We start from the raw sequence: 22851 nt of genomic DNA on the forward strand, positions 1-22851 counted from the left end.
TTCCTCCCTCCCTCCTTGCTCCTTGCTCCTTCTTCCTTCCTTCTTATCTTGCTTTACATTGCTAACTATGTGCTCAGGAAGTTTTCTTTTTAAAAAAATCCTTGCTCAGTTAGTTTGTCCTGTCACTAATATTTCTGAAATATGCGCAGATTTGGAAAATTACGTGGCTGAAATGTGAAGTTGGACAGGGAAAGTTCAAAGGCTGCATTTTCTCCACAAGGTTTCCCCAAAGACATCTCCTCCCAACCCACCCACCCTCCCTCCCTCCCTCCCACAGCTGACAATGGGCAGCTTTGTGCTTCTCCCCACAAGGAAAAGCCAAGTAACAGTGACCCGGAAAATCTAGAGTGCTTCTGACCAAAATGAAAATTCATCTCTTATTATTAGCAGTCCTTCCATTCTGCCCTCCTCCAATTAATGCCTGTTATTAATCAGCAAATTGGACATAGCTATGTGGGTCTTGTAGCCAGACAATTTCCCTGTGGCTTCTGTGCATCCAATATACAACCCCCAGGTCTCTTTGGTAAAGCGCACTAATCATGGCTAATGTTATTTCCCTGCCCTGATTTCACCTCACTTGCTGTCATTCCTAATTGGTCCCTTCCTCTTCAAGCTTTCCAAATGCCTGCAGGCAGGTTTCTTGCTGCCTGTCAGATTGGTATCTTCCTGAACCAGGTATTGGGTTGCACCATCCCATCCTGTTGCACAAGGCCTCGATGGGCAAGCCCAGAAGACCTGCTGTGCTGCCTCAGAATGGGAGGAAGAGACCGAGATGCCCTCGGTCAGTGTCCAAGTAAAGCTGAAAGAACACTGTGGGGGGTCTGGCCTTTGCCCCACAAAGGCCTCCTTGGTGCAGGTTTGCTAGAGACACCGGTCAGGCCTCTTTCCTTTGTCCGTATCTCGGCAGCATGGAACGTGCACTCAGATGCCTTTGGACACATGCCCCGGGTGACCTGCGCTTCTCTGGGTGAGCAGGTTCTGATCACGATCCAGCGCTTGGACTAAATGTAAACCCTTGTGATGGTTTTTTCTTGTGTTGCTGCTCCTCTTGTCCTGCGCTCCAGGGATCACAAGCTGGTGATCTGGCTCATGTGAGGCCAGTGGATCTCTGGTTAGTGAAGAGCTGAGTCCCCGCTGCCCAACTGAGACCAACTCGTTAGTACCACTTCTGTGATGGAATGGAATGGAGGCCAGAGTCGGGGAGTGAAGAATCCTCTTTCATCTCCCAAAGCGCGGGGAAGAGATAAGAGGATGAGGCTGGCACCTCCCTGAGGAATGCAGGCTGTGTTTACTGACTGACCCTGGGAACTGGTTCCAGTCTGGGAAGATTCTTGATAGAGGTTGTAGCTAATAAACCTTGCTGGATTGAATCTGCATGGTCTCCTGGAGTTCCCTGGGCTAAACCTGACAACTTTACTGAAGTGCTCACAGGGTGACCCATTGCCCTCCCCCCTTCCACCATTAGCAGTTGGGCTGGTGCCTGCCCTGAAAGATGCCACACTGCAACACAGAGCAAAGGAGTGCATTTGGTTTGCTCACTTGGATTGCACAGCTTTTGAGTAGATTCAATTGTCCCACCAAGATGCCAAGGTCCTGCAGTTGCAAGGTCCAGAGAAGAGGAAAACATGTTAAGGGAGCTCCTCTCTTTCTGAAGGAGCTGGACTAACTTCCTGACTTGGACATCTGGTGACATTAATGAGTCTGTTTTATATGAACTGGAACTAATGCCATCAGAACTAGATCTTCCAGAATACAAAGCAAGAGACAACAAGCCCTCCCTTGAAGATAAGTCTGCAGGATGTTGGGAATATCGGTTTAACTCCCTTAGGCCTCACCTGTTTCCCCTGCTGCTGCAAGGTTAAACCCCCATGGGGTGAATTTTCCCAGAGTTGCCACTGAGTAAAACTACTCCAGCCCAGTAAGAGCTGCCACGGGAGTGTCAGCCTCCCACATAGACTAGACAGGAAACTCGACATGATGAAATAATTCTGCTTTATTGTAAGGCTACCTTAACAGAATCTTGGAAGTCTGAAAGTACAGATCTTCTGCCGTCCTATTTATCGCCTGATCAGTTAGGGTGGGTCCTTTCTAAGTTTCTTTCTCTGCCCGTTACTCAATTGGGGGCTCCTCCCCCTTTTATCTGATCCTTCCCTAGGCAGCATCTCCCCCCCCCCCCCCCATTCTCCCATGCCATTACAGGGAGCTAGTTCGGATTTTGAGAGTGCCCCTGTGTGTGCGACCTTGGCCCGGTGTCCAGCCAGAGGCTGCTCTTGGGGCGTGCAGGACGGGCCTTCCTGTGTCTGTTCAGCCCAGTCCCTCAAGGATCTCCTGAAACAGAGAAAAGGCAAAGCAGAGAGATCAGCCCTGCAGAGCATCAGCTCCAGAAGGCTAACAAGCTAGTTTCACTTTTAAGAGAAGACGAAGAAGAAGAAACATTTTTGTACTTTTATTGATTTTCAATATTGTACAAACGTATGCCATGTAAAGCAATAACACAGAAGAAGATACGGCTATTGAAAAACAATTACGGATCAAATGCTCAGTTCTCGTCGTCAGGCTGCAGAACCCACTGCTCTTGCTGGGCTGGGAACAGGCATGGAGCCCAGCGGTTGAAAGGGGAGGGTGGCCCCAGGGCCGGGGAGGACCCTCCCTCCCGTGAATCTCTTGGGGGAAAAGGAAGCGTCCAGGGAGGGAAGCCTGGAGTCGGTTGCCTGCGGCTTCCCAGGACTTCTCGAAGTTTAGCCTGAGAGCATCTGTGCTGTTTAAACCTCGGCCCAGAAATCGGGAGAATCTTTTCCAACTAGCAACTTCTGTTAAAAGGCAGAAGCTGTCGTGAGCTGCCACTCACTTCTTCAGTGGCACTGAGTTTAACCCTTGGTGTCTTTCAGAAACATGCATCCGCTTTGCCAGTGTCAAATCTGAGGAGAAAATGTGAGTTGTGATGCACAGATGCCACTTAAAAAACCAACCAACAACCCTAAGATAACACATTTACTAACACATGATGAATTGTAATAAATAATTGGAACTGAAATGCTGTTATGCCAATAAGTGAGCAAACTGCACTTTGTGATGCCTCTTTAATGACCGGGAGGCACCACTCATACACTCCTGGCTCTCTCATCCACAAATGTTTCCTGGAGTTACGGTTTCCTTTGGCCCAGAAGAAATTAAAGACACTCCTAAAGATCCTTGCAGGCACTAGGTTCTGTCCCACGGTTCTTCCTCTTGCGTACTTAGGAGAACCTCTGGCCAGAAATCGCAGATGTTTGTGATCTTTGTGTCTCCAAACACTCATTCCAAAGGTTCTTCTCAAAGACAAACCAGCTGATCACAATAATCTCAAGAGACAAACCTGTACCTGAAGCAAGCCTACCCAGTCCACACTGCAGGCAGTGAGCAGCGTCTCTCTCCCTCCCTGCTCTTGTGAAAAGGCAGAGGTGGGCGGAAGAGATGTTGGACTTCCAGCTGGCTTCCAGAGGCAAGGATTGCCCAGCGTGTTCCCTTTGTCCCTTCTGTGCAGCTCAGGTCTCGCTCTATTCAGAAACAGTCTGTCTTTGTGCTTGTTCTTAACCTAGGATACAGGAGTACCTTGGTTCACGAACTTAATTTGTTCCGCGACCTGAATCAAATTTCCCCATAAGGTTCAATGTAATTATGGTTAATCCATTCTGAACCATATGTATTTTTTTTTAAAACCGCAAAAATATGAAACAAAATACAGTACGAAGAGAGAGAACGCTAACCTTGCTCGACGCAACTTCTGGCGTGGAGGACAGGAAGGCGGGTGGGGAGGCGGTTATTGCTTGGAGGGAGAGTCCCCCTCCCTACAGGAAGCCACGACCACGTGTCACGGGAGGGAAAAGGGCCGCGGATCCTGTTCATCACCCGATCCAGCGTTCGCGAACGGAGGCAAAATTTTGCGAATGGAGCTGTTCGTGACCCGAATTGGTCGTGAACAGAAGCGTTCGTGACCCGAGGTACCACTGTATTTGCCAAAGAGGACATCCTTCTTGACTTCTCTGCAGTGTGCTAGCCACTTGTTGGCTTTCGTGGAGCTGCAGCCAGCCTAGGGCTCCAAGCTCTACATTTTGGCAAGCCATTAAAAAAAGATATTGCCAAGGCCCTGACGTGGACTCAAGTTACTCTGAAGCACCTGGTTGGTGCCTCTCCGGTCATCTGCATTAGCTGGGGAGAACTGCACAGAAGTACTAAGAAACCTAGGGGAGCAACAACGGTGCATTTAAATGGTGATAGTTCTGGAGGTCTGGGTCTGTAGGACATTAGGGGAATAGGGGAACATGGGCTCAATAAGTGAGAGGAAGAGCTGGTTCTGTAATGAATCATTTTACTTATTATCTGTTTACTGAGATCATTTGTTGGATTGACATCCTCCTTTACTTCCAAGAATTCAATATGCTGTATATAGCACTCTTTGTTCCATTTTTCCCCAGTGAGACAGACTGGCCCAAAGCCACCCAGGTCACTTTCATGGCTCAGGATGGACTTGAGCCTGGGTCTCCCTCACACCGGTCCAGCCCTTTCACCACTACAGCTACTGTGTGTTTGATAAACAAGCAGGCAGACTCCGGGGAATCCATGTACCTGCATGAATAAATCAGCAGTCTCATTTCTGCTAACGGACTCCATAGAGAGACGTCAGAAAGAGCATTAGAATCCTGGCACTGGAAGCTTCCAAAGCAGTCCCTGTCCAGACATTGTTGTTGCCCCATGGAGGTTCCAGAGCTCACCTGTTGGCTGCCTTTCCCACTTGCCCCTGGGAACAAGGGCCAGGACCTGCAGTGACCAACGAAGGAGGAGATAAGGGCCAGAGTGCTGACAACAAGGTGTCCCCATGGCAACTGGTCCTCTTTCTTCTTTCAAGTCAGTAGGCCTTGAACTTTAAGGGAAAGGGTCCCTTCTCCTCAAGCTCCATCAGTGATGGCCTTGTCCGTCCTTCCATCCTTCTGTCCTTCCTTCCTTCCATTGCACACCCTGCTCCTTTGCCCCTCTGCTGCTCTTGTGTTACTGTGCCAAAGTCTGCCATGGTGCCTTTCAGGAGAGGAGAAGTCATAGAAAAGGGGAGCAGGAACCACTGCAGAATGAGCAGGACTCATAGATGAAAGGGGAGGTGCTCTGCTTTAGACAACCCAATGCTGCTTGATCCCACCATACATCTCATTATTCTGGGGGCTTTTAAGGTTTTTGAGACCTGCTAAGGAGATCTTGTTCTTTAATTCACTGTTTTTGTCCTTCGTGAGCTTTAAATGCTCTATCCTGTTTATTTACTTTTCAAGAGTCTGATTCAGTTTTAACAATTACATGGAATTTGCATATGGTGATATGGATGTCCCTTTGCTGAATAAAGTACATAATATGGAACCTGGGAGGCTTTAAAAAGTCAACTTCTGAAAGGATTGCAAATTAGTTGATCATGTGTGCAAAACCAGAAAGAAAGAAAGAGCTTCACTGTGATGCTGGTGAAGCTTAGCAAGATTTGGATAAAATCAGACAGTGAATCAAAACCAGGAAGATTTTTGAAGGAAATGGAAAAGGAAAGTTCAGAAATGCTTGTAGTGGAAGTACATTGACCTTATTCAACTACAACTTTTTTTCTTTTCCACCTGCAGGTGCTAAGTGGAAAAAATGTCCACAGTCTCCGATCAGGGACCAGCGCTCCTCTCCTCGGTGAATGCCCCAGCAGCTTCATAGCAGAGGCTTGCTAAGGTGAGGCTCTTCGTGTTTTTCTATGCAGTTTTCAGTGGAGTTTCCTTTCAAGTAAATGTGCAAGGGTTGCAGTCTTTGACTTAGGTACAAGATTTGTCTGGCTGTCACTTTCAGAAGGAACCCAGATTTGTGCAGGTGAAATGACCATTACCAGGTTAGCACAGGTTCACTCTTCAAAGCCAAGCCAAAACGTGTAGACAAAGTAAGGGGCAGGGAAGGGAGCCTTTTAGAAGAGGGAACGTGTGAACTGTCGGGAGCCTGTGGAACCCTGAGATCTTAAGCACAGCTGCAGAACTGGCAGCATCCCAGGGATGTCACCTGAGAGCTACCTCTGATGGGTGTGCCCAACCAACAGAGAAATGCGTGGCTGGCTTGATGCAGAAGGCCAACTCACGAGAAACTTCCTTGTATAGGTTAGTACAGAGAAGTGGGTCCTTTGGAGTAAAGACAGTACAGATTCTTCCTGTAAAATGGAACAAGGCCATTTCTGTTGATGGCTGTATGAATGAAGTATAGTTGCCAGTTTCTGGAAACAGCACTGTGTGTGTTTACAGCCTGCTAAGTAAGACACTGCTGTGGAGTCTTGCCTGCTGAGTCATGCATGCCCCTTAACCTCCACAAGAATCCACAAGAACTGGACAGGCCTGGGTGGGTTGGGGTGGGGTGGTTATATAATGGCAGAGGGTCTCCATGTATGCAGACAACTACAGCACCTCTCTGCAAGAGTCTCTCTGATAACTTTCTGTGGACAAGGATGAAGTCACCAAATGATTTTGGCTCCAGGGTAAGCAGCGAGCTGGCCAACTGTGCAGATAATACTAACCTATTCTGGTTAGTAAAAACCCAAAGTGATTTTGAAGAGCTCCAGAAGGATTCCTTCAGGCTGGAAGGCAAATGTGGTGCAGTTCAGTTTCAGTACAGGTAGTCCTCGAGTTACGATGGTAATGAGGACCAGAATTTTCATCACTAAGCAATGCGGTCATTATGCAAAACATCACGTGACTGCAATCCCAGCACTCTCCATTGCTGTCGTTAACCGAATCCCACCGGTCATTAGGTGAGGACCCACCCCGATCCAAGCCACTCCTGGCTTGGTCTCTCCCAGCCTGAGCCAAACTCCCCCCACTTGCCTATCTCCCCTCCATCTCTGCCCTTTTGGCTGCCCTGCACAGCGGCACTCCTCAGCAGCAGCAACGGGGGGGGGGGGTGGCTGGCTGAGCCTGCTGAAGGCTCTGGGACTCTACTTCAGCCCCCGTGCTGCTGCTGAGGAGTGCCGCTGTTCAGGGCAGCCAAAAGGGCAGAGATGGGGGGGAGATAGGCAAGTGGGAGGGGAGTTGAAGTGCCACTGTGGGTGTAAGTGCAGCGGACTGCCGAGTGCCCAAATTTTGATCACAAGACTGTGGGGGCACTGCAACGGCCGTAATTTCGGGGACTGGGCATTAGTACCATCCGTTCAGCACCACTGTAACTTCAAATGGTCGCTGAAAGAATGGTCAAAACTTGAGGACCTGTATTTGTAAAGCAGTGCACCTTGGGTCACCAACACCTTCACATATACAGTAACAGGGTTTGAGCTGTTTGCAACTAACCAGGAAATAAATTGTGGATAGCAGAGGGAAGATATGTGGCTGCTCTGAAAAAGGCCAGTTCCATGCCAGGGATCATTAGGAAAGGGGCTTAAAAAGAACAGCAGCCAACACGGTGAAGTCCTCCATCAAATCTTCGGCTGTGCACCTCTGGAACATCGTGTCCAGGTCTTCCTTCTCAAAGGAGAACACAGAACGAGGCAGGTGGAGAAGAATCCAAATGACCGGGGACTGAACACGCTAAGAGAAAAGGCTAAAAGCTAGCCTGGAAGAGGGGCAACCGAGGGGAGGCCCACGGGGGCGCAGACGATGGGGAGAGTGGGCAGGGGGGTGTCTTTCCTCCCCCGCATAACCCCAAGGCCGGGCCGTGCGAGGGGGCGGCCGGTAGAGCCCGCGCGGGGACGGCTGCTCCGGGCGTGCTTTTGAGGAGGAGCCGATCCGCGAATGGAGACCCGTCGGGCTGCGGGGCCTGCTCGTCCGATGGCCGGAGGGGCGGCCGCTCTTGGCTGCACTTGCGTCCCCAGGCCGAGAGGGCCACAGCTGCGCCCGCCGGGAGGGCGGCCAGCCGCTCCCGCCTCAGGGCTCCGCCCGCCGAATCCCGGCCCAGCTGCGCCCATCCAGCGCGGCGGCGGGCAGCGGAGCCAGGCGGAAGGCGGCTCTGCTGGGCGGCCGGGCGGACGCCGGCCAGGGAGCGGCCCCGGCCCCGCGTTACTCACCGGCGGGCGCGTTCCCGACGAGGCTCCGGAGCGCGGAGAGCCCTGCCGAGGGGGCTGTTCCTCTCCCGCGGCCGGCGCCTGGTTGAGAGCCCGGCCCCGGCGGAGTCGGGTCCTGCGGTGGCGCCCCTGCTGCGAGGCTGCCTTCCGATTCCTCCCCGTCGGGGCGGCGGCGGCGGCGAGCGACCAAGCGCGCGGCGGGGCGGTGGGCGGCTGCAAGAGGCTGATCGGATCCGCTTCCGACAGGACGCCCAACCGCGGCCGGGGACGCTGCGGAAGGAAGCGGCTGAGTGAGCCGCGTGACCCCCCCGCCCCCCCCGCTTGGCCGCAGGCCAGCGAGGGAGGTGCCGGGCGCCCGCGGGGGAAGGAGTCTGAGAGCCGGCGTGGAGCGGCTGGGAAACGCCGAGGAGAGCGGGCAGCGGCAGCCTTGCGGAGCCGCGGAGCCCCAAGCAGAAGGGGCGGAGGTCGGCGGCCCCCCAGGCCTGGAGTCGGAGGCCGGCAGGGCACGGCTGGACTCTGAGCGGCGCAGATACCGGTGCCGAGAGCGCCGGGCTCGCTTGGACGGAGCTGCTCTTCCTGCCTCTTCCCAGCCCCCGCTGGTTGCGGGCCCAGAAATCTGGGGAGGGGGTGCCGCCGCTTCGCTCCTAGGCTCAGGAAGCGGGTTTGCCGGCCTGACCTTCCCTTGGCCAGCGCGGCAGTACTGGAGGCCTGGAAGGGCCCTCTGGTTTGCCCCCTCTTCCTGGCCTGGCCGCCTGGACCAGAGGGAGACCCCCTGCCAATTCCGCTCCACCGCCTGCCCGAAGGGGACCCCCATTTTTGGCGAGCCAGTTGTGAATGAGGGCAGGAAGCAGCGCTGGTTCTCAAGAAATCTGGGAAGGCTGCCCAAAGCCCGGAGCAGCTCTTTGATCAGTCTCCAGCAGCGACAGGGGAGGAAGGTCTCTCTGGCCCGACTGGCGCAGGCAGTCCCATTAACAGGAGGGGCAGCAGAAGTCCCGAGCGGGAGGATCCCCACATTCCTCAGCTGCACCACCTGGTCATACCTTCTGCCAGCACCACAGCCGCCCTGGGACGGGAGGGGCGCTGTGTGCGAAGGCGGGACCAGAGCCGAGCTGACCGTTTTGATCCCGGCAGGGGGTGGACCCCCCCCCGTCTCCCGCGTCGCGGAGGATCCAGCCTTAGGAGCTCCTTGCTGTGGAAGCGTTCCCGCTGACGTGGGAACAGTCTGTCTTGCGAGTCCCGGCGGGCCCTCTTCTTAATGCCGCGATGCTCCCACAGCCCAGCCGGAATGACGTCACGGCCTCTGGCTGTACTGCGAAAACCGCTCCCTCTTCCTTTCCATCCTCTATTATCTTCTCTCTTTTTGCCATTTAATTCCAATTATGGGATGCTAAGTGCTTTTGGAAATTTCATTGTTAATATCTTCTCACAGTGCTATTAACGTAAATCAACTTTAATAGTATTCCAGCAAGTGTAAAAGCAATCAAAAATTCAGCACTCACGAATCATTCTGTAATTTCAGCATAAAATGTTAATAGAAATAATATCGAATACCATAAAATATCAGCAAATTCAACTTTAAATATAGGTGATAAATGACTTTTCTCTCCTGAAAAGTCCTCTCTGTTTTTGCATCAGGAGCTCCATTCCTGGCACAACTGAACCTGGATGATACATGACTCCAGAATCTCTTTTATCCTCACCCACATCACCCTCCTGGCAGAGGGTGCTTATGGATTTCCCCACACGAGCAGATCTGGCGGTCCTGCTCAGAGCCCCTCTCTCTGTTCTGAAGGGGCTGTGACCAGGAGGTCCCCGCCAAGAACTAAAACCTGTTTTAGTGGAACTGGAATTAAAGCTGTAAATATTTGTCATCTGCTAATTAAGTTTATAAAGCCCTCATGAGAGTCCCGTCTTTGCATGCATCTTGCCAGAAAGCCATTTGGTCCGTTGGAAGATTTCCTCCGCAGAGCCGCCTCAGTGCTTGAGGAAGGCGAGTGGCACTTCCCTGGACCCGGGCAGGCCCTTGCCTTCTCCTCCCACGGGCCTTTCTTGGAAGCGGGGCAGCTGCGCACGCACCCAGCGCCCAGGACGAAGATGCAGGAGAACCCGAAGCCGTTTGCTCTGGGTCCAGGGCTGCTGCCCTCCTGGGCTGGCCTTGAAGAAGGTGAGGGAACGGCAAGCCCCCCACCGGTGCAGCCGGACGCCCAGAGCCACGGCAGCCACACCCCTGTGCATCTTGGAAAACAGCACGGAAGCGGCTGGCCACCGCTTCTCCAGGATGTCTTTTGGGCTTCCATTAAATGATCATCATCAAGAACCTGGTCACAACTCTTTGGAAAGGAGCTTCACAACTGGATTTCTGAGAAGACAAATTGCAACTTAAGGCATTCCCCACTGGGAAAATGGGGGGCATTCTTGGAGTGCCCTGACAAGGAGCTCCTCTCTCCTTGCCCGGTGGGAGCTTCCAAGGCAGGCCTCTGGTTGGCCCCCCGGTGGCACGTCGGCCAAGAGGGGCCACTTCAGTCACCGGTGTGGGGCAGTCCAGATCTGAAGTCTCCAGGTAGGGGACCCTAGATGTGTTCCTGTTCCAGGTGTGATTAGCTGTAGGCCACTTTTGACTGTTGTTTACTGATTAGTTATGCTTTGTAAACTGCCGTGGAAATTTCTAATTGAAGCAGTTGCCAAACACCTGTTTAAAATGTAACAATAACGTTTGTTCTTTGCTGGGATAATGGGAAGTTCTACTTCTTTTCTGAAGTTTATTTTTATGCATTTAAAGATTAAGTTGTGGGGTAACCTCTGAGATAGTCATTCCTTCTCCTTACAGGGTCTTCACTGCTGCCTGTGAACCAAAAGTTCAACAGGTGAAGTACTGCCCTGGCTGGATTTCTGCTTTAGGTGCCCTTAGAGTTGGCTGCTGAGTGCAGATCAGCCCTTCCCTCAAATAAACTACTGAGGAAGGCCGCACCCTGAGTAATGTTCCTGCAGCCCTCATGTCTATGGCTTGGCTCCGTTGCCCCTTTTAGGGGCCCTAAGGTTCTTGGTGGCAGCTATAAGAATTCAAAATAAGGCTTTGAGGAGTGGATAAAATGCCCATCCTTCTTGTCCCACTGTGATTGGCAAAGATTGCCTTGTTCTCAGGCCGCAAAAAAGCAGTCTTTAGCCCTGTTGGATAATATTGTGTATATTGACCAAAGTCCTGCTTTTGTAAGGCTGGGCCCTTGTATTCCCATGTACACTGAACGTAACTTCCTTTGGAAAGTAACCGATTCTGAGAGGTCTTTGACGTTTGCAAAGGCTTATGGGGAGAGGGCCTCTTCTCAGTTTAACAATCACCTTAATTTAAAAGTTAAGCCAGGGATTGGGCCCTCAGGAGAGTTTGCATAAGAGTTTGTGCTTTCCCAGCTTGACTTCTTCAACCAGTAGGTTGTCTTGCTTTTCATTAAGGCCATCTGAATCCAAATTGGATGCAAAGACCAAGGTTTCATTCTTGTAGGTGTTGCTGAAATACACCAGGAGAACCAATTAGTAATGAGTTTGTGAAAATGAAAAATGGACATGTGTAGCTGCTCTGGTAAATCCCCGGAAATGACATAGAACCTCTGACATGAATGGGTTTGTCCAGCTAAGAGCTGCTGGGTCCACTCACACATCCACAGAGAGGTGTGTGGCCACAGAGTAGCTTGTGAATGTGGAACAAAATGACATCCTCTTACGTTATTTCTTCCGCTTTGAAGGCCAGGTATCCTAGCCAGTTGTGCTTAGAGACCTCGAGGGGGCAACATTTCCAGGGGAACCTGCTGCCTTTGGGGACTGGGCTGACCCACTTTACCTCCTGCCTTGTGAGGAGAGGAGTTGGCCAGTGCTTTCTTGTGGTTTTGGCTGCCTTCTTGAAGCCTGGGAACTCTTCGTGCCCTGGTAGACCCATCTGGCACAATAGGAGATTGGTACCCTACTCGAACGAATCACTCCCTCAGGTGGGGTTGTTTAATCAACTGCCTTTCAAGGAAGGGGTTGTTTGTCCTAGGAACATTAGGATCTGCCCTTGACCAAACCAGGCCATTGGTCCATCCAACCCAGGCGACTGTGGCTTCCTACAGTTTCTGGCAGGAGCTCCCCAGCCTGCCTGAAGACACAGAGGCCAAAGGTGACGCTTTCTGCAGAAGATCGTGGGCTCTGCTCTGAGCAACAATGGGCGTTCCTTTGTGCAGGGTGCCAGGCTCTAGGAGTTAGAGGATGTAATCTTTGTGCCTCAGATTGTTTAAGGTGTGGTCAAATAATTGATTCAAGACAGAGGGTCCAGTGTATTTCAGTTATCCTTTCTTCTTTCTCCCTTTTAGCTTCCCAGCTTTTAAAATCTGAGGGGACAGTTGGGAGTGGGGATTTGAGACGTCCCAAGTTTTTGCTTCTGTGTGACATGGGAAGTCCCCGGGTTAAGAATGCCTGGGTTACGGATGACCGACCCATAGTTAGGAATGGAGACTGTTGTAGCAAAATTCGAGTTAGATACACAAGGGTTTGAGTTCATTACACAATACTACTTATACAGTATTATACAATAATACTGTTCCAGCTGACACACAAATTTGACTTCTTGTTTAAATAAATGGCTGGTTGGACAAGCACCTGAGGACAACTTCATTCAAACTCAGATTCTCTTAAAATACAAGTGGATTTCCCCCCTAAAATAAGTGAGGCAGAAATTGTTTAATTTGTGAGAGGCTTTGACGTGCCATGTATATCAGTCACTAATTCTGGAAAGACTTAAAACATACTGACAGTTAACTTGCCTGTTGCCCAACTCTGTTGGGCAAAAGTTTATTAGTCCAGATCTTCTCACTGAAGTGCAGTAATGTAATTTTTAAAGTTCATTTTTATGTACAGGGCTTATAATCAACCACCTTTGAGTGGCAGTGCATTGGGGCAGCCCATTAAGTAGGCTGTTCTGGAGAAGCAGTTTCAGACTCTGCGCCAGGTTGCAGAAACCAAGGGCACTAAGTAGAGACAGGTCCTCCCATGGACAGAACAAGCCAGATTCAAAAGATTGGTTTTAAACCATTCTAACCCTTGCCGTGAGTCACAGGAGGAGGGAGTTTTAAGCAGGCTCATTCCCTCCAATCCTGTCCTTGGAGGTCACTAAAACTACCCAGGGGTCATGCCTCTTTATTTAATCTTCAGTCAGGGAAAGTCAGCTTTGCTCTGAGAGCACACTCTGCTGGTCAGTGCGAGTCTCTCTAGTCCTAGATTAAGGAGTTCATGTGGGCAGCAGAAGTAGTCAACAGAGACATAGCCCTGGACTCGGAGAAGGCTAGGATAGCCGTCCAGGGGCTTGATATTCTTTCCCACAGTCCCAGGGGAGGCTTACCTAGGGCCGGTGCAAATGGATTCCGGCTGCCACAGCCCCTGAGCTTTCCATCTGGGAGGGAGCTGACCCAAGGATGTGTGGAAAGCCACGCCGCCTGTTGCAGGTGCGGTGCCCTGGGGACTGCCCCGGGGGAGCCTTTCCCCATTGTGGCTGGCCCTTTCAAGGCCGGCGGAGTGGAACCCCAGGTGCTCCCAGCAGTCTAGGGGGGCCCATCTCAGACCCAAGCCTGGGGCAGAGGCCCGCCTACTTTTCCCTAGCCAGCCCCATAACTTGCCTGGGGCCTTGACTGCTTGCCAAGGGCAGTGACTTTAGGGCAGGCAGAGGTTTAGCTGCTTGGCAAAGTTCAGCAGGTGCCTGGTTAGCGGGGTTAGCAGGAGGTATCTGCATTTATTTACTAAAGGTACTTTATAAATCAATACCTTGTTTTTGAACTTGGGTCACTAGGAATAACTCAGAAACACAACAAACAAGTACAGCCTAAAACAGCATTTCCAGCCTATTGATTTTTGAGTACTGTAGTGTATTTTCCTTGCATTATTCATACAAATTTTAATATGTCATTACATATATATACACACACATACATATACATATATGCATACATACTTAAAAGATGCCACCAGCACTCTTGGTGGTGCAGCAAGCAAGCCACGCACCCTCTTGGCGGGTTGTTTCCATATGATTGTGCAGCGGTGGAAGAAGGATCCTGCCGGCACCACGGCCTCTTTGGGCTGCCTGTCTGGAGGAAGCACCTCCTGCAGTCACCCCCCTTCCGGAGCATCTGAAAAAACAGAGTTCAATCACTTTTTTTTAAGGTGCAAATAGCAACACTTGCTTACCTCTGCAAGCAACTCCTGGGCCAGGGTTGGCTTTGAGTGGGCATGTCCATGTTGGGTGCACGTCCCTTTGAGTCGGGATGTGCACCCAACTGGGCAGCCCAAATGCTCCTGTGGGGAGAAGTTTGTTCTGTAGCCAAACAAACCTTACTGTGAGAATCAGCACCAGCTTCATGGAAAATGTAGCCTATTTTTCCAATGAAGGATGGTTGAGGCAACTGCCGTTTGAAGACATTCCTATGAGAAAAGGTCCCTGATTGTGAAATTAATCCCGGTTCTGATTTGCCTTCTGTATCAAGGAGCTTCTCCTGGTGTCCAACTGATGCCTGATCTCTCTAACTGAAATTTATTGGTCTGGGTTGCTGTTTGAGCATTGCTAACCAGGAGGCATCCATTGGTTTTAGTTCATGTCCTTAGCCTAGGATAAGGCCTGCCTTGGGCTCACCTCACCTCTTCTTTGGCTACCTTCTTTGGCTTACTGCTCTGTCATCCTTTTTCTGCAACTCGAGTCGTCTACATTTACTGTCCTGGATGAACTCCAGGATCTCACCTTCGGGTGTTAAGAATTGCTAAGGGCCATCAGAACCTGTGTAAATTACAGCCACGCAGACAGCATGTTGAAAAATCAATAAGTAATGAAATAGTACTGCAGCGGAGTAGCCAAGAGAGCAATGGGTGGAAAAATCCTGAGGACTCAGTTTCATTTTGTCAAATAGAAAGGAGGGTGTTGTAGTGTACTGCTACAAAATTATCCCCATTGGTCAGGGAAGAAATTGAAATACAGGCGGGGTCCAACGGGGGAAGCTGCTGCTTCTTGCTGGCCTTCCATTCCCTCAAGACTCTCCACTTAATTCAGCGCAGCCTGGTCGTTTGCTTTGCCTATAATGAGGTAATGAAACGGATTTCTGTCTCCATGCATTCTGCGATTGGGTATCCGCTGCCTTCTTCCACCATCCCCCGATTGCTGGGAATGACCACCAGAGTCCAGACCTTCCAGGTGTTCTTGCCTGGGAGCTGGACAAGCGCCTCGAATGTGGGTTGTCTCTGAAGTCAAAGAAAGAGCAGGGCCGTGCTGAGAGCTGAGCACTTCCAGAACCCTTCTAGGATAGGAAGATTATGGAGAGGAATGGATTTCATCTGCCACTGAGAAAATGGGCTCTGGTTGGGGCAGGACTGATTTAGCTCCCATATTAGGAAGAGCTTCCTCCATGCACAAAGAACAATTAATTATGTGCTCCACAATCCTGAATCTGAAGCCACATAACCCAGGAGGAGGACCACCACTACGGCTGGCACTTGGACTAGCCGTGTGAACTGTGCTGTCTTCCTGAGTCTGCTGCTCCCCAGATTTGCCTCCGGTTGCAAGGGTACTGTGGGGAAATGGCTGGCATGCCCTTGTGCGCATCAGAGTTCTCCGAGCTTTGGGCCTCTGAAGCAAACCCACTCTGACCTGCCCAGCAGGAGAACAAAGGGCTGCCTTGAAACAAACTGCAGGGAAATCCAGCTACAGAACTTCAGTGCCATTTTTCCCCTTTGGAGCTGTGCAGTTTTGAAGAACTGCCGTCAGAGCTTTTCTGAATGGGTAAATGAGTTTTTTCCTTTTGTTTTGCTTGCTGCCCTCCTGGGGCTCATTGGAGTAGCAGGATAAAAATTAATTAGAGGCTGTTTAGAGGGGGCTTTGGAGATTGCCTCGGGCTACTCTTCAGCGCGGTTGTTAGAAGCATCGCTGCTTCCTCTTCCTGGGAAGAGACCCGCCAGGGTGCGGCTGGGGAGCCACGAGCCCGGGCAACAGAGCCAACAGCTTCCTCCCAGAGAGACTGCTTACTCCAATGTTGGTGGATCTACCTGCTGACAGCCCTAGAAATATGTCTTCTTTCATTTCTGGGGTCTCAGAAGTGCCCAGAGAACACTAATGAAATATCAGATATTTCCCTTCCCCTGTCCAGGTGGTTGAACAAAGGGTGGCAAAGAATGAAATCATCCTCGCTGGGCTCAGAGACACCTTTCTTTTGGAGGGAAGGGAGTGACTCATATCTGTCAATCCAAATTATTATACCTCTAAGAAATCTCACATCATCCTTCTTCCCCTGCCTGAAGTTTGCTCTACTGGAACCTGCATGTAAAGTTGGTTTGTTAGAACAGGGTTTATCCAGAAGGCCCTGGCTGTCCAGACATCGGCCAGGTTTGAAGAGTCAGATGATTTAAGCTCCATCCATCTGAGAGCATCAATCTTTAGATCTCCCAGCCTAATCCTGGCCCATTTCCCATCTCTCACTGAGAAGAAGCGGTCGTTCTTTTCTCCTCTGAGAATTGTAGCTTTTTATGTTCAGTGTCAAAAGCTAGTTTGGGAAGGGTTAGGGGTTGGGACTGCAACTGTCCTTGTTCTACAGATGGATTTGCTATTACCAGCAGCCTAAGAAGAAATATTCCCATGCTATGATTTGAATGGGTCAGTTTTAAAACTGGCAGAGCTCTGGTGAGAATGAGGCCGTTGAGTGCTGAATGCCTCTGTGTGTAAGGAAAACAGCTGGCTCTTTTTAAGGACTTTACCTTTTTGCTCATGGCTGTGCTCTTCTCTGCACTGCGCATGCAGCTCCATCTGCTCTCCTTGGTTGATTTTTAGACAGGCCTGGGGGCTGCCGCCGCCTCCTCCTCCTCCTCCTCCTCCTCCTCCTCCTCCTCCTCCTCTACCGTTTTTCCATGTTAACATTGTGGCATAGCCAGACAGGTTGACCTGGAAGTTGCAAACTCAGTGAAGAACAGCTTAAATGCAATGAAAACATATTTCCAGAAACAGCTAAGTACATTCTTTGAATTGAAAAGATGCTTACGTTTAATCTAACAAAAGTTAGGATGGAAGTCAACTGAAAAAAGTGACAGTCGCTGTCAGCCCAGGCTGTCAATGTAATACTCACCCAAACTTTGAAGCTTACAGTAGGCCCGTGCATTATTTTCTGTTTTTATTGGAGAAGGCTTAGCAGTGTCATTAACTGTTCATGTAAGATGTCATGGAGCACAGGAAAATGAAAATATGCTATTTCTGGTAGAATCCTAGGATTCTAGAGCTGCTGCTAAGACATGTTTCTGGGAATGGAAGATGACTCCCCAAGGATCCTGGGTGAAGAGGCGGACAGGGAAAAGCGTGCTTGCAGTGACATCAGGCTGTGTAGTTGCTGGAAGGCTGGACACGGCCACTGCAGGGCCTGGTCATTGGCCGATGAGAACACATGCCCTGATCTCCGCCACAGGTTACCGTGCAAACAAAATGGCAATCCAGTTTGATGTCCAGTGTCTCCTGCAATAAAACTGGCACAGATTTTTAATAGTTCAAGCTGCTAAATGTAAGTCTAACTTGCTGCAGTATTTTTTATGTAAGCCTCCATAATACCTTGAAAAAAAAACAGGATTTCATTGCAGGTGCTTTGTTCAATTTATTTTTTCATATTTATCTTGCAAATATTAATAATTCTACAAAATACATTCTGAAAATCAGAAAGGAGTTTGCAACATCTGGAACTTGGGCTTCCTACCTTATTTATGATCTGGCTGTTTTGCATCTTGAAGCACCGCTCCTGCTTTTACAATTCACCCATGACTCTTTCCTGCGGCTGCTGTAGTGTGTACCATCTTGTGTGGCCAAAAATTGAATCAGGTTCATATGACCACACCCTCCTTGGTCACTTTTCCCAGGCACTCTCTGGCATAGTCCATATCATCACAGTCTGCCTGGATGTCTGATGGACGGTCACACAAAGCCCAAGAGACCGCTCGGGGCAACTGCTTGCACGGGAAGGCATGTTTGCTCACCTGATGGGGAAGAAATGTGCTTCTCCAGCTGCCCCAGTTTCTCCTTCCTTCTGCGTGTGCAGTTTATAAAGAAGCAAGGGCAGAGCCCAGGAAAGAGCCCACTTTGACCTGGCTCTGGAGCCAGAGCAGAAAGTATTGCGCTGCCACAGTCAGGAAGCACGCTCTGGTTGAAGGCAGCCGAGACCTGAGAAATTGCGGGATGCCCTTTCTCGTCTTTCTAGGGCCGGGCAGAAAGCTGAGAAGGAAGTAGGAGCCCAGGACCTTCCTTGAGGGGAACTGGACAAGAGCTGTGACACTGATTTCAGGGGTCAGTAGTACCCCTGCACACACACACACACACACAAACAGTTCAAATTCTGCTTTGGAAGCAATTTAATTTTGATCCGTTTTTTTGCTGACCCCCCACCAGGGACCAGCCCTGGCCAGGAGAGGACCCAGCAGACCGCAACAACAGGGCGCCAAGAAACTCCTGCCGGTAAACGAGGCTTCCTGTTTGTCACAGCTCATTCCTAGCCCAGCAACACGCACCCCCCCTGCACCCCCCTGTTCCATCTTGTAGCTTGCTCTGGGCCAGCAGCAAAGCACTTTTGCATCCAACAGCCAAAGATGCCTCCTCAGAACCCGCTGGGGATGGAGGTTCCTCTGGCTCAGGCGAGGCGGTCAGCAAGCCAGGATCCACTGTGCTTTTTGTTTTGCCCCATGTAAGGAAATGTCTTGCTCCTGTTGTGCCACTGTGGCAAGACAGACCCGAGCAGAAAATCCCTCTCCCTCTTTTTTGGAAAAGGATTGTTGGGCATACGATCCTGCTTCTTACTTCTGCCTGGTGGTTTGTTTATCTAGACTCTTGCCCCGCCTTTTCTACAGGCGGTCAGGGCATTGCACGTGGTGCCCCCTCTCCTGTTTTTCCCCACCCAGCCAGCCAGCCAGTGAGGTGGGTTGGGCTTCAAGGGAGCTGCCTCTGTGGCTGTAGGTGGACTGGAACCTGGGCCCAACGTTCTGACCACGAGCCCATCCCAGCTCTCAGTTCTAGTCGTAGGAGGTGCTTACACGCCATCGGCTTCCCGCATCTGGATCCCGGGACACTGGCGAATGTCTGCCCGGCCTGGCTGGTGCAGGTTCTTCACAGGGACCTCTTCCCCCATCGGTGAGGGAGGAGAGATGCCACAGCTTTGGAGAACGGGCTGACTGCTCGCAGGGGCAAAATCATTTGCAAGAACTTGAACTGAAGTCTGCATGGCAGATCTTTCAAGGTTGTTCCAAGCAAAGGGCCGATATCACAGAATCAGGCTGCAGGCTGCAAGCTGTGGCTCGCCCAGCGCTCTCAGGAAAGCCAGCTCTGCCGAAGCACAAAAGGCCTTCAGTGCGAGGAGGTAATGAGGCACATCTAATTAGCAAGCCCTACGTGGGAGAACGCAGCTTGGCTCTCTTTCCTGCTCAGGCCAGCCAGAATCCAAGTCCGCCATCTGGGGAAGTGAGGGGGGCTTGAGGGGCCTGACACCAAACACGGCTGCGATTTCTGTCCTAGCTGCAAAGCCAGCTGAGGATTCCTGCTCGGTTCCCTCTTCCTCGGCTGCCGCAAAATGGCCCCTGGGCGAAAGCCTCCGAGCCGGGCCAGTGCCTGACCACTTCAGGTGGAGCTGGAGAGGAAGGAGGGTTTTGGGGGGGCGTCCCTGACCCAGCGGCCCTCGCTCTGAGCCTTGCTGCTCTCCCACGCATGGCCCTCGTTGCCTTGCTTCTTGCTGGCCCGAGTGAGTAGGGTGTTTTGGCAGCTGTCCTGCTCTTGGCCCGCTGCCGGCCCTGCTCGCCGAAACGTCTCTCTCGCTTTCCCTTGGAAAAGTGGTTTTACAGGACCGCCACAGTGCAGAGCAGCCCTGCGGCCCCTGCACAGTCTTGCCCCTCGCCAGGCCCCCTCCCACCTGGGGAGACCCCCGCCCGGCCAGTCCAGTGCAGAAGCAGAGCCAAGCAAGCTGACCAGACCCGTCGCACTGCTATAAATACTGAGGACGCTGGCTATTTTGAGGATGGCGGCCTGGGAAAGAGACAGAGTGGCAGAGGATGTGGGAAGAAGGCTTGCTGCCAAGGCTGAGCGGGGAGGGCCCTGGGCCAGGTTGTTGTCTGGGTGAAAGACAGGCCCAAGGTGGGAGTGCCACCACCTCCACAAAAGCCGTCGCACACCTTTCTGGGGAAGATGGTCAGGCCTGTCTGCCGGGTTGAGCTTCCCTCAGCTCAACGACCCGGGGCGTGCCCCCTGCAAGGTCTTGGCACCACGGCCTCAAGCCTGTCCCCAGCAGCTCTTGGGCCCCTTGTCCTTCTGCAGTCTGTGGGACGTTGACCAGAAGGGCACTGCGGCCTGTCCCTCTGCTTCCAGAGCCATTGCCTGGGTAAGGAATTCAGTTCCCTGCTTTCGGCCCAGAGGATGGAAGAAAAGGTTTGGGTGCACAGCATGGTCTTCAGGGGACTTTGGCGGCAACGCCATGCAAGATGACCACCTCCCAGGCCGTGGGTGCTGGGAGGCAGCGCCAGGCTGGGGAAGGCTAGTGTATGCATGTGTCGCTGTGGGGGCGGAGTGGGGAGAGAAACAGTGCCATGTTGGATTGTCAGAAGGCGCATAGGATGATTTCCTTGGCTGTCTGTATTGCACTTCCCAGGGCTGGTTGGTTGATCTATTTCACTTGATCTTTCTAAACAAAAATCTTCAGAGGCGCCCAGACTTAAGACTCCTTAGAACAGTGAAGAGATAACACGTACCCCTCAGCCCCACGGAAGCTGAAGCTTAGAGAATCCTAGGGGGGGAAGTCTAGTCCAACCCCCCGCCTGGTGAAGGAAGCCGCATATCATCCCGGACAAATGGTCATACGACCTTAAAAGCTTCCACGGAGAGAGCACCCGTGGCTTCAGGAGCAGGCTGTTCCATGGCTTAATAGGTCTCAGCAGCCTCTGCACATCTTGCCCTGCCCGGGGCATACCTGGTGCGGACCAGCTCTGTGCTGCACGCTCACCAGGTGTGTGTGGATGTGACAAAGCAGGGTGTATTGTCATGAGAACAAGTGGTGACTTGCTGGGCTAAGGTCTGCCTACTTCCCTCTCTTCAATCGGCCACGACCAGGAGGTGGAGATAAGGAGTTTCGCTTCTGTTTCTGATTATCCGCAGCTTGGCCATATCTCCACACCCAGGCAAACAGGTCAGCCTTTGCGGTGGTTTACTGAAACAAGCAGACCTCAAGCTTTGGTTGTTAAATGTTTATTTCAGCTAGCCAGATTATCCCAGTGGACCGTGGAAACGAAGGCTGGATGAGGAGGAAGAGGAGGGAGCACGTGATCTTGTGGCTTTCTGCATCTCATTCCTCTTGGGAAGACCCTTGGCGACTTGTAAATTGCAGCATTGCTGGCTCTCGTGCCTTGGACACCCAATCACACCAAGAGGATACAACATCCCAAATCGGAAGGCTTACACTGAGCATGGATCTTGGATGCGGGAAACAAGCTGCTGCAAAAATGGGAGATGCCCTTCTCCTTCAACAGCCTCTGGCTTAATCCCATGACCTGGAGAGCAATTCCCGAAGGCTGGAGCTGCTGTAGGGCCTCTGATGTGTGCGGGTCTGACGGCTACAAAAGCAGCGAAATGTAGCAGGGCCGTACTGCAGTGGCCCCTCACCCCCCATTCCTGGTAGGCCTGGCATCTGCCAATTTGCTGACTCTTCAGTTGTGCCACTCCCATGCCTGTGCCTGGCTCTAAGTGCCAAGCCTGGGGCTTTCCAGAGGAGCAGGACTATGGCTCTGACCACCCTCGGTCTGTGGGCTGGCAATGATGGGTACTGTAGTACTGTAGGGCTGGGGGCTGGCGGCTGGGGAGGCTGCTTTCCTCCCGCTTGCCTTCATCTGGCCACGCACGTTACGGGGCCTGGATGCCGAGGAGCCCCAGCAGGTGAGGGCACGAGGCCTGCTTCAGGGCCATGGGATTGTTCCTGGCAGGCAGAAGAAACGGGGCAGCCCCTTTAGCTTCTGCAGCAGGAAAGGCTCAAGCTGGCCAGTTCAAAAGGCTGAAGAGAGTTAAAAGATCACCCCATTTCCTTCCTTTTGGGTCCCCCATAAATATTCAGCCGCGCAGCTTCTCCCTGTCAGCACAAGCGTTAACTTCTTCAGTATTCCTTGTTAAGGAAGGGAATCATTAGTCTATGCCAAATGTGCTGTAATCAAGTTTGACATAAGCACATGGATTAAATATGTGGTTTGGGGGACAAATAGATTCCCCCCCTTTTTTTCCTCATCACAGCCATATGGAGAACGCAGCCAGATAATGGATGGATTTCCAAGTTTCTTCTTCTTGTCCCTTACTTTGTTTATGCAAGTGAAATGGCTCACGTGTTAATCCAGGAGCCGCCACAGTTGGTTCTACAACCCTTTGCTCTGGAGCAATGGAGACGGAGGAGAAGCCAACGAGGCGTCCGCATCTCCCCCAGGACAGCCTCCGCGTTTCGGCTTCAGCTGCCAGGGAAGCAGCTGTCCCTTTCTCTGAGGCCAGGTCCCGCCTGGGGCAGACGTCTCTGGACGGCTGTCCCTCCCCACCAGACAGGTGACAGACAGCAGGCTGAGCGAGAAGGTGCAGGGGCTCCGAGCAAAGACAGGGGCTCCTTTGGCTGCTGGAAGGTGAGCCCAGGAGTGGGGCTTCCTGAGCGTGGCTGGAGGGGCACGGGCCCCGTGTGGTAGAGGAAGCGGGCAAGAGGATCTCATCTGAGGAGGAGGGCAAGCAGACGGGTGCGCCGATGGTGACTCTGAAGGGCTCTGCCATGGAGGTGATGGACAAGATCAGTGCTGTA

At 51.8% G+C, this 22851-nt stretch overlaps 1 long non-coding RNA gene across 1 annotated transcript; it reads right to left on the reverse strand.

The window, feature by feature from the left end:
* Positions 1–2348: 2348 nt before the first annotated feature.
* On the reverse strand, positions 2349–21292 carry LOC148216512 (uncharacterized). The gene is made up of 3 exons (XR_015795317.1): positions 16778–21292; positions 13998–14172; positions 2349–2918 (listed from the first exon to the last, which is right to left on the reverse strand). It is a non-coding gene; the product is annotated as an uncharacterized LOC148216512 (long non-coding RNA).
* Between the last annotated feature and the right edge of the window lie 1559 nt (positions 21293–22851).

This window comes from Python bivittatus, unplaced genomic scaffold (genome assembly GCF_059951505.1).
Source record: "Python bivittatus isolate LINGU-HERP-01145 unplaced genomic scaffold, Pbiv_v1 ctg000190_np1212, whole genome shotgun sequence".
In the NCBI taxonomy this organism is placed as follows: domain Eukaryota; kingdom Metazoa; phylum Chordata; class Lepidosauria; order Squamata; family Pythonidae; genus Python; species Python bivittatus.